The sequence below is a fragment of the Bombina bombina genome, chromosome 5, assembly GCF_027579735.1.
Source record: "Bombina bombina isolate aBomBom1 chromosome 5, aBomBom1.pri, whole genome shotgun sequence".
Lineage (NCBI taxonomy): Eukaryota > Metazoa > Chordata > Amphibia > Anura > Bombinatoridae > Bombina > Bombina bombina.
Window position 1 is genome coordinate 85,324,118 of NC_069503.1, and position 12,124 is coordinate 85,336,241.

Genomic DNA, 12,124 nt, shown 5'->3' on the forward strand with positions numbered 1-12,124 from the left:
ACAGAACATAAGTTAATGTAAAGAATGTGCTTATTTAACCTTATTAATAACAATCAGCATAAACCACTGTCAATGAACATAAGAACAGGAAAGCAAAATATTTAGTTTTCTGAATTATTGTGTCTATTGATTGTTACGTTAAAGTCCATTTAAAAAAAAAAAAAAATATTGAGTGGAGGTCAAATGTTTCCTATGTTGAGTGGAGCTCCAGTTTGGCACAAGTTGTTTGCCATATAAAGCGCTGGTTCAGGCTTAGAACATATATCCACACAGAAATGAGTGTCGCAAATAATTTTAAACCTTTTTAAATACAAGTTACTTTTAAAAAAGGTAAAATATATTCAGTGGCAAGGTTGCCGCAAGTTTGTTTGCCATATAAAGCATTGGGTCAGGCTTAGAACTTAAAAATATGAAGTGGTTCATGCCCTGTATATATGCACACAGAAATGAGTGACTCATTGGATTTCAACCCTTTTTAAATACCAGTTTAAATACCAGTTACTTATTCAGAAAAGGTAAAATATATGAAGTGGCCAGGTTGGCACAAAAAAATTGCTATAATAAGCATTGGGCACGGCTGAAAATATGTATATTCTATGAAGATGTTCATGCCGAGTATATATCATCACAGAAATAAGTGACCAAAAGGATTTTAACACTTAAAATACCAGTTACTTATTCAGAAAAGGTAAAATATATGAAGTGGCCAGGTTGGCACAAAAAATTGCTATAATAAGCATTGGGCACGGCTGAAAATATGTATATTCTATGAATATGTTCATGCCGAGTATATATCATCACAGAAATAAGTGACCAAAAGGATTTTAACACTTAAAATACCAGTTACTTATTCAGAAAAGGTAAAATATATGAAGTGGCAAGGTTGGCACCAGATTGTTTGATATAAAAAGCATTATGACAGGCTGAAAACATGTATATCCTATAGAGAGGCTTATGCCATGTATATAAGCACACATTAATGAGCGTTCCAAAGGATTTTAAAAGTTTTTAAATACCAATTACTTATTTAGTAAAGGTAAAATATATGAAATAGCAAGGTTGCCTGCAATTTTTTTGCTATAAAAAGCGTTGGGCCAGGTTGATAACATGTCTATTCTATAATGGGGTTCATGCCCTCTATATATCCACACATAAATTAGTGGGCCAAATGATTTTAACCCTTTTTAAATACCTTTACTTGATAAGATAAGATAAAATATATGTTTTAATGTTTGCATTGGGCCATGCTGAAAATATTTGTCTATTCTATGATGAAGTTCATGCCGTGTATTTATCATCACAGAAATGAGTGACCCAAAAGGATTTTAACCCTTTTAAAATAACTGTTTATTATTCATAAAAGGTAAAATATATGAAGTAGCAAGGTTGTCACCAATTTGTTTTCCATAAAGAGCGTTGGGCAAGTCTGATAACATGTCTGTCCTATGATGGGGTTCATGCTGTGTATATATCCACAAATAAATAAGTGGCTCAAAGGATTTTAACTCTTTTTTAAAATAACAGTTACTTTTTGAAAACATAACCAAATTTGTTCCACATTTGCTATCTGTTTATTGCAATACTGGTGTTAAAGTCTGTGTAGAAGGTCCAAAATGTGTCCAACTTACTAACCACTCCCTTATTTACCCACCTCTCCCTCCAAGAACCTTTGCCTACCATCTGACCCCCCCCATCCACTCAGATCTCCTCTCTCTTATCCCCCCTCCCTCCTTCACCCTCCCTGCCACTTTCAACATCTAATTTTCTGCAGCGCAGAGGTACCACCCACTCCCGTCTATATCTATCACCAATCCCTCTATCTCTATCACTATCCATATATCCCTCTATCCCTCTATTGCTGTGTCCATCTATCCCTCTATCTCTATTCCTCTATCTCTATCCCTATCTCCCTATACCTATATCCATTTATCTCTACCCATCTATCACTATCCCTCTATCCCTATCTTAACATATTTTTTTTATGCAGCGCAGTGGTCCCGGCCTCTCCAGCCCCTCCAGCAATGGGGCTCCCACCTGCCTCCCTCCTTACCCTCCCACGCCACCGATTGGCACCACCGCTGCACAATACAGAAAGGGACACAGATTGCAGCAATGCCTCAATATTGAGGCATAATGCATTAAGATTTTCTAAGCAACCGTTGCAGAGAGGGCCAGTGATGGTGCCGTGCGAAGAATAGGAGGGAGGCAGGTGGGTGGCCCATCATTGGAGGGAGGAGGAAGAAGGCAGTAGGGTGTGTGAGAGGGGCAGGAGCGGGTGGGAATGCTTATACTACGGAAAAAGTTGGAAGCTGGAAGGAGGGAGAGGGGGATAATAGATTAGTAAAATAAACTGGGAGAGGGTAGAGTGGTAGGGGAATGAGGGTGGGCAAATACACTACAGATTTTATTTTATATATCTACTGTATATAAAAAAAATAAAAGCAAATAAATATAGTAAAATGGCTACTGGCAGACAGCTGAAAGTACATAACATGTACGCTAAAAGGTAGAAGGGGGGGTTAGAGAGCTGTTTGGGGGGGGGGTCTGAACAAAGGAGATCCCAGAGAAGCATTTACAACCATTTGTGCTATAATTGCACAAGCTGTTTGTAAATAATTTCAGTGATAAACCCAAAGTTTGTGAAAAAGTAAAAAAAAAGTTTTTATTTGATCGCATTTGGCGGTGAAATGGTAGCATGAAATATAGCAAAATGGGCCTAGATCAATACTTTGGGTTGTCTACTACACTAAAGCGAAAATTAAACGTACAAGCTCCCTACAAGCTAATGAATTAACACCTTCACTGCTGGGCATAATAGAAGTGTGGTGTACAGCAGCATTTAGCGGCCTTCTAATTACCAAAAAGCAATCCCAAAGCCATAAATGTCTGCTATTTCTGAACAAAGGGGATCCCAGAGAAGCATTTACAACCATTTGTGCCATAATTGCACAAGCTGTTTGTAAATAATTGCAGTGAGAAACCTAAAGTTTGTTAAAAAGTGAACAATTTTTTTGTATTTTATTGCATTTGGCGGTGAAATGAAATATACCAAGATGGGCCTAGATCAATACTTTGGGTTGTCTACTACACTAAATCTAAAATTAACCCTTCAAACTCACTATAAGCTACTGAATTAATTCCGTCAATACTGGGCATAATACAAGTGTGGTGCACAGCAGCATTTACCGGATTTCTAATTACAAAAAAGCAACGCCAAAACAATATAAGTCTGCTATTTCTGAACAAAGGGGATCCCAGAGAAGCATTTACAACAATTTGTGCCATAATTACACTAACTGTTTATAAATAATTTCAGTGAGAAAAATAAATTTTGTGAAAAAATAAACATTTTTTTTTTATTTGATCGCATTTGGCGGTGAAATGGTGGCATGAAATATACCAAAATGGGCCTAGATCAATACTTTGGGTTGTCTTCTAAAAAAAAAAAAGGATATTCAGGGATTCCTGACAGATATCAGTGTTACAATGTATCTAGCGCTAATTAATAAAAGTTGTTTGGAAATAGCAAAGTGCTACTTGTATTTATTGCCCTATAACTTGCAAAAAAAGTAAAGAACATGTAAACATTGGGTATTTCTAAACTCAGGACAAAATTTATAAACTATTTAGCATGGGTGTTTTTTGGTGGTTGTAGATGTGCAACAGATTTTGGGGATCAAAGTTAGAAAAAGTGTGTGTTTTTTTTATTTTTTTCATCATATTTTATAATTGCTTTATAGTAAATAAATAGATATAATGTAAATAATGGTATCTTTAGAAAGTCCATTTAATGGCGAGAAAAACGGTATATAATATGTGTGGGTACAGTACATGAGTAAGAGGAAAATTACAGCTAAACACAAACACCGCAGAAATGTAAAAATAGCCTTGGTCCCTAACTGTCAGAAAATGAAAAAGTGCTGTGGTCCTTATGGGGTTAATGAAGAACTGGGTTTAAAAATGTCACTAAGCTTTTTAACAGCAAAACAAACTTTCTAGGGACATTTAAATAGAGCTCTGCAGATTTGGGAGCACACAAACAATAAATGTTGTTTATCAGCGCTGGTGCACATATAAGATACATGTCCCATGTTGATGTATGACAATAATATCAAGCTAATGACAAAGACATTTCACTCTCTACCTAGCAAGGTAGTTATCACAGAAAAATGCAAAAGATATTCCTAATGCTGCTCCCTGCATTGTTGTCACCACTCATTGTCACAGTGTAATCTCAGTTTCTGTCCTCTATAGCGTCACCAGTATATAAAAGTAAAAACTGCAGGAGAAAAGCTTCAATATTTAATCTAGGATTAGAATTGTCAGCATTTGTTTTCTGTGAGTGCTCAGCCTCTGCATTATTCAGCAACTTGCAGAAATGTAAAAATAGCCCTGGTAAGAAAATGTAACAATGGTCTGGTCACTAAGGGGTTAATGTTCATTCACAGTGGTTACCTTATAAATCACAATCTGCATAAAACACTGTGAATGAACATAAGAGCAAGAAAGTTACAAAATGTTTCGTTTTCATAATCATTGTCTATACTTTGTTTATTACATTAAAGTTGATTTAAAAAAAAAAAAAAAAAGCTTTGAGTGGAGGTCACATGTTTCCTGTCTAGAGTGGGGCTCCACTCTGCAGTTGGACCCTTCTCAATTTGTCTTTGAAATTGTTGCATATTTTCTTTTTCTTTTGTCTGATTGGCTACTGCTTAACATGTGACTTCTAAGCGTGTCTTCTGGGAGATGTAGTTCAGTATTGAACAGACCTTTGTTCCCCTCCCATTTACTTCCTGTGCAGCTGCTGCTGGGTGAGTGAGTCAGGCTGTGTATTGTGTGATAAAACGTTTTAGTGACTTTCTAGTCTTCTTAAAAAGTTATTGTTATAATTGTTGTTATTTTAGTGCATGTTATTTAGCTGCTTGTGCCAGGCAATGGGTTACTAAGTGCTGTTTAACTTTGTGTTAGTGAATGGTTAATACCCCCTACAGATGTTAATCTAACTCAGCATTAACATCTTTCTCAATCTTGCAGTCCGTCCTCACCTCCTGTTTCTCAACCTCCTACCCTTCTAGATTGTAAGTTCCCGCGGTAATAGGGCCCTTGATTCCTCCTGTATGTGTTTGTAAATTCTGTCCTGTCTCTTAGTCTTAGGAGTTTTATATTATTGTTTTATTTAAATGAACTGTATCTATGGACAGCGCTGCTGAATATGATGGTGCTCAATAAATAAAGTATAATAATACAAATGTATGTGCTAGTGAAGGGGTTAATACACACTGTGCTGCTCACTGAGCTAGTGAAGGGGTTAATACACGCTGCACTGCTCTGTGGTAGGGAATGGTTAATGCACTCTGTGCTGCTCTCTGTGCTAGTGAAGGGTTAATACACACTGTGCAGCTCTCTGTGCTAGTGAAGGGTTAATACACACTGTGCTGCTCACTGTGCTAGTGAAGGGTTAATACACACTGTGCTGCTCACTGTGCTAGTGAAGGGGTTAATACACACGGTGCTGCTCTCTGTGCTAGTGAAGGGTTAATACATACTGTGCAGCTCTCTGTGCTAGTGAAGGGTTAATACACACTGTGCTGCTCTCTGTGCTAGTGAAGGTTTAATACTCACTGTGCTGCTCTCTGTGCTAGTGAAGGTTTAATACACACTGTGCAGCTCTCTGTGCTAGTGAAGGGTTAATACACACTGTGCAGCTCTTTGTGCTAGTGAAGGGTTAATACACACTGTGCTGCTCTCTGTGCTAGTGAAGGTTTAATACACACTACTGCTCTCTGTGCTAGTGAAGGGTTATTACACACTGTGCAGCTCTCTGTGCTAGTGAAGGGTTAATACATACTGTGCAGCTCTCTGTGCTAGTGAAGGGTTAATACATACTGTGCTGCTCTCTGTGCTAGTGAAGGCTTAATACACACTGTGCTGCTCACTGAGCTAGTGAAGGGGCTAATACACACTGTGCAGCTCTCTGTGCTAGTGAAGGGTTAATACATACTGTGCAGCTCTCTGTGCTAGTGAAGGGTTAATACATACTGTGCAGCTCTCTGTGCTAGTGAAGGGTTAATACACGCTGCACTGCTCTCTGTGCTAGTGAAGGGTTAATACACACTGTGCTGCTCACTGTGCTAGTGAAGGGGTTAATACACACTGTGCTGCTCTCTGTGCTAGTGAAGGGTTAATACACACTGTGCTGCTCTGTGCTAGTGAAGGGGTTAATACACGCTGCACTGCTCTGTGGTAGGGAATGGTTAATGCACTCTGTGCTGCTCTCTGTGCTAGTGGAGGGTTAATACCCACTACAGATGTATGTGCTAGTGAAGGGGTTAATACACACTGTGCAGCTATTTATTAGTGAAGGGATTATACACTGCAGAATTCTATGCTAGTGAAGGGGTTAATACAAGCTTTACAGCTCTTTGTGCTAGTGAAGGGGTTAATAATAATAGTGAATGACTTCTGCTCTGTTCTAGTGAAGGGTTAATACACTGTGCTCTCTGTGCTAGTGAAGGGTTAATACACTGTGCTCTCTGTGCTAGTGAAGGGTTAATGCACACTGTGCTGCTCTCTGTGCTAGTGAAGGGGTTAATACACGCTGCACTGCTCTGTGGTAGGGAAGGGTTAATGCACTCTGTACTGCTCTCTGTGCTAGTGGAGGGTTAATACCCACTACAGATGTATGTGCTAGTGAAGGGGTAAATACACACTGTGCAGCTATTTCTTAGTGAAGGGTTTATATTAGTTTGTTAGCAACACTTGTATTGTTTTACATGATCTTATCACCCCTGCTCAGACTAACTTGGGGCAGATATGTAGCATGGTCAGTTTTAAAGGGACATTAAACCTAATATTTCTTTCATTATTCAGTGTTACACTAGATACAGAACTGCACAATGTCACTTATAGTATTATGTATGGGGACTGAGGCTGTGACAGAAATATCTCAGTGTAGCGTTACACTATAGTGCAGTGCTTTCCAAACTGTGTGTCGGGACACACTAGTGTGTCGGCAGCAGTGTGTAGGTGTGTCCCTGCTTCAGCACAAATTTTTGTAAATTTTCATTTTTATAATTTTTATTGAGGTTAAGCTGAAGGCATAAAAATGAAAAGTCACAATAATCTTAAAATACATATAAATGACAAATTGTTGTGGTAAATACAAGAAATTAACATTAGCAGACATTGTAATTATGCAGTAGTGAGACAGCTTGCCTTAGTAAATGCTAACCTTCTTAGACACTCAGAAGGCCACTTTTGGACCTTATAACAGAATAAACTTAATAATGAAGGTTATACAAGACTAAAGGAGACCACTTTTGGGCCTCAATGAAAACCTCATTTTGTTTTTTGTTTTTTTGTTTGCTTAAATATATAATTAAACAGCACTTTAAATGCGTGCAAGGATTATGTAAAATTAGAAGAATAAAGAAACTGTGGGGCTGAAAGATATAATAAGTAAACCTATAATGACCAAAGTCTGGTGCAGCACAGATAATACAGACTCACAAACCATACATCAGTGTTAACCACTAAAACAGTATAAATTAATCCCCTAGATAATATTTAAGATCCACCTTTGGGCAACTAGGCATGGAGTTTCTGTAGTGGAGGACGATTGGACTGTATATATAAATAATACAACTATTGGGGGCATAGTCAGGAATGGAAAATATTATGATAGAACCAAAACCTAGGCTGGTGTAATATGACACAGATTAACCCCCAATATCTCCAAAGATTTAAGCCCACTTCCATTTTCAGAACTTTTAGGGAAGCTATGGTTAAGGTTAGATGTGTAGTAAAATATGGATCTCCCGCTATAACGAAAGCAAAACAAAAAGGGAGTTTGTCACTGATCATGATAAATAATTCTTAATGTCCCCAAGTACTCTAGTGCAAGCTACTATAGATTAGTTGGGGAGGGGGGGTCCCAGTGAGATAGTAAATATAGTTAATGCAACTTCAGAAGCCCAGTATATTGCATAGAATAAAATCCTTCTAACAATTAGCTGTTGCTAAACTCGGCAATAAGACATTAGATTGAATGCAGACAAAAGCAGCTACTAATATTCGAAGGGCAGATTATTAAACTAGCACTGCCTACAATCGTAAGAACCGCACACCCAACTTGCAGACCCACCTTACTCCCGTACATCAAGCTTAGCAGCCATCATTAAACTATAATTAGAGTTTATAGAAAGTATTTATAGGAGGGTGAATTGCACGAGGTAAGCTGCTAAAAGAAAGTTTAACATGCAGCAGTTTGAAAAGTACATGGCATCATTCAATAAATTTGCATCCACTGCAGTTGTGCGGCAGAAAATAAACAGAAAACTTTTCACCCCACTCCTATTTTCATGGTCTAGGTGGCAGCCGCCCTGCAAACATAGTCTAGCAGCTGTTGATGAGAACACAATGCAAGACGCTGCTGTTTTAGCGCAGACAGTATAAGTGTCATACTCGGCAAGTTCCTTTGTCCCCTCCACCTACGGCTCTCTGGTCTAGCTAGGTTAGGAAGTTGCGGCTTCGGGAGAATTGGCATATGCAGATCCTTAACACAGAGCGGTGCCGGGAGCAGCTGAAACCGCATATACATTAGAGGAACACTCCTATTCTGGGTATCAGAGACCGGACTGCTTGTTGAAGCGCCCAAATTCTTCTGTTTACACTGATTTAGTAGCAGCGTTTTAGGGTCCGCCATCTTAGCTGCATGTTTCTTCTTAAGTAACTTCAGCCGACACAAGGCCCCCAGAGAGCACCTTCTCCGTATCCCCGCTACTGATACTCTTTTCTGCTTCTTAGCAGGTCGGCGATCTCGCCCAAGCTTTGGGGGAATAGAACCAGCAGCTATGGGCATGATCTCTCCACGACTCTTGTCGAGGTGAGTAAGCACCTGGTTCCGATGTGGAGCAATCGTGTCGGCATCTCCTAGGGCCTGTGCCTGGTGATCACACTGGGTGTCCGTCAGATTTTTTGGGGTTTGCTGCTTGGTTAGAAGGAGGTTGTACAGCTTTTGCTCTAGCTCCAAGAAGTGAACATCGAGTAATCGTAACACCGCTTCCTGCCATCTGTCGACTGCTGCCATGATGCTTGTCATGATCTCCCCTGTATTATTTCAGCGCTGGCCCAACAGTTAGAACTGATAACAGTATAGGGTATGATGTGCTGCCAGGATTATCAAGTGTTAGATCAACCTGCAGCTGAAATAGCTGCTCTACCCGGTGTTCTCCGGGGGGGTTAGGTGCAGGCCACAGAGATATTCACTCCGCCGCTAAAGGCTCACCGTTCCGGTACTTTAAAACTGGAAAAAGGGGTCTCCAATGTAGTTCCTCGTGTTGCAAGGTACTCTTGAAACACTATATGCGAAAATTAAGAGCAGATGAGAGCCCAATCCGCTGATATATAACGGTTTTATCAGCTTGTCTACACAGCTTCAAAATAAGTCAGCCATCTTGGCAACCGCCCGGAAGCGTCCCCCAATTTTTGTAAATTTTATTATTTATTTTTTTGTGGGGGTTTCTGACTTTCCGCCTGCTTGCTACGCATATCACGTGATTGATACCTAGGGGGTCACAGATCATCTTATCCTATTGCCGCAGCTCAGTGGGAACTGAAACTATTCCAATTGGCGGCTTTGGAGGCACATTCGCTCCTGACTGCACGTGTAGTCTCCTTAATTAGCTCGTGACTGCATGTGTAGTCAGTGAGTGCGACAGCAGTGTGTTTGCAGCGCGGGCAGTAGTCAGATTCACCGAGGGCAGCAGCTTAAACGCTGAGCTGAAGTCAGTGGGGGGGGGGGGGGGGGGGTTGCAGCTAGCTTCCAGTAGTGCATTGCTGCTTCTGCTCTTGATATATGGATAGGAAGTGGAAGCTTAAAAATGCTTCATGAGGAAATACAAGTGTCTTTATCTAATATTCCACCAAATATTCAGAAACTGTGTTCATCCCATCAACCTCATACATCCTATTAAAATAATAAGTAGGTATTGGTGTAGTTATTTTTTAATTCTTGCACATACATACTGTTACTTGTAAATAAATTTAGTTATTATATAATTTATGTAGGTGTCCGTATCTCTTAAAACAAGTTAGTTTAACCTCCTGTTTGCCAGTACAACTGATTTACTGTGTCACAAAATGATGTAGGGCTAAAAAGTGTGTCACCAACATGAAAAGATTGGAAAGCTCTGCTATAGTGGTTGGGCTGTGTGTGGTCTGACATTGTGCAGTTCTGTATCTAGCACTAAAGACACCAGTACAGGCATCGCATTTTATTTTCTATTGATGTGCAAGGGGTTTGCACTTGGCGCTACCAGCCCAGAAGCAGAACTTTTTTCATTTTCTGCGATGAGAATTTTTTTAGTGAAAATTTTTCTGCAGTGTCTTTAAAGTGAAGGTAAACTTTGGTGAATAAAAGCCGTTTTTTAAAAACAGGGGCACTTTCATTAATCAAAGTTTACAAAGCAGTCGTTTTGATTAAAAACTTACCTTTGTTTCTTTTCACAGCTACAGCAGCTTCCCCCTCCTGGAAATCTTCTCTTCACACCTAAGCAATGACTAATCCAGCTTCCTCCAATCATGGCTTTCCCACCAGGTTAGTCATTGCCAAAGGCCATTCTGTGATTGGAGGAATCCGGATTAGTCATTGCTGACGTGTGAAGAGAGGATTTCCAGGAGGGGGAAGCTGCTCTGGCTGTGAAAAGAAAAAAGGTAAGTTTTTAATCAAAACGGATGCTTTGTAAACTTTGATAAATAAAAGTGCCCCTGTTTTTAATAGTATTTTTAAAAAACGGGCTTTCATTCACCAAAGTTTACCTTCACTTTAAGAATCTAGTGTTGCTGTGTTTGTTGCCCTTACTTGGGGCGCGATCCGATATACGGCGTAGTTTGCGGCGCAAGCGAGGGAACCCGCGTCGCCCGCAGTTTCAGCTCACATCTCGAGCTATCCAATATACGCCGCCGTCAGTTGCTAAAGTGGCGTAAGTCGGCTAAACCAGCGATGTCCAGAAATCTGCGCAAGTACAAATTTCTGGCGTCGCCAGTGACTTACGCCACGTTAGAAACTGCCGGCGCCTACAAAACCTGACTAAAGTATGAAATCACCCGTACTGTCTAACACGCCTCCCTAACATAGCCCGACACGTCTAACCCTCTATCCGCTATCCCCCCTCACTATTCTAACAATAAAAAAGTTATTAACCCCTAAACCGCCGCTACCTAATAAAGTTATTAACCACTAAACCGCCGCTCCCGGACCCCGCCGCCAGCTATATTAAATCTATAACCCCCTAAAGTGAGCCCCTACCCCGCCGCCATCTACCTTACTACCCCCTAAAGTGAGCCCCTACCCCGCCGCCATCTATTTTAAAATTATTAACCCCTAATTTAATGCCCCTACCCCGCCGCCAGCTATATTAAATTATTTAACCCCTAAAATACTAAACTATCCCTACCACTAAACCTAAGTCTAACCCTACAAATAGCCCTGAAAAGGACTTTTTGCTTGGCATTACCCCAAAGTAAACTGCTCTTTTGCCAGCCCTTAAAAGGGCTTTTTGCAGGGCATGCCCCAAAGAAAACTGCTCTTTTACCAGCCCTTAAAAGGGCTTTTGGCGGGGCTTTGTCACAAAGTAATCAGCTCTTTTGCCTACAATCTAAATCCCCCTACACCGCCGCCACCTATAATAAATGTATTAACCCCTAATCTAATCCCCCTATACCGCCGCCAGCTATATTAACTATATTAACCCTAATTATATTAGGGTTAATATAATTATTATATTATATATATTAACTATATTAACCCTAATTATATTAGGGTTAATATAGTTAATATCGTTATTATAATATATATATATTAAGTATAATAACCCTATCTAACTCTAACATCCCTAACTAAACTCTTATTAAAATAAATCTAATATTAATATTATTAATTAAAATATTCCTATTTAAATCTAAATACTTACCTATAAAATAAACCCTAAGATAGCTACAATGTAATTAATAATTACATTGTAGCTATTTTAGGGTTTATATTTATTTTACAGATAACTTGGTATTTATTTTAACTACAATAGCTATTAAATAGTTAATAACTATTTAATAGCTACCTAGTTAA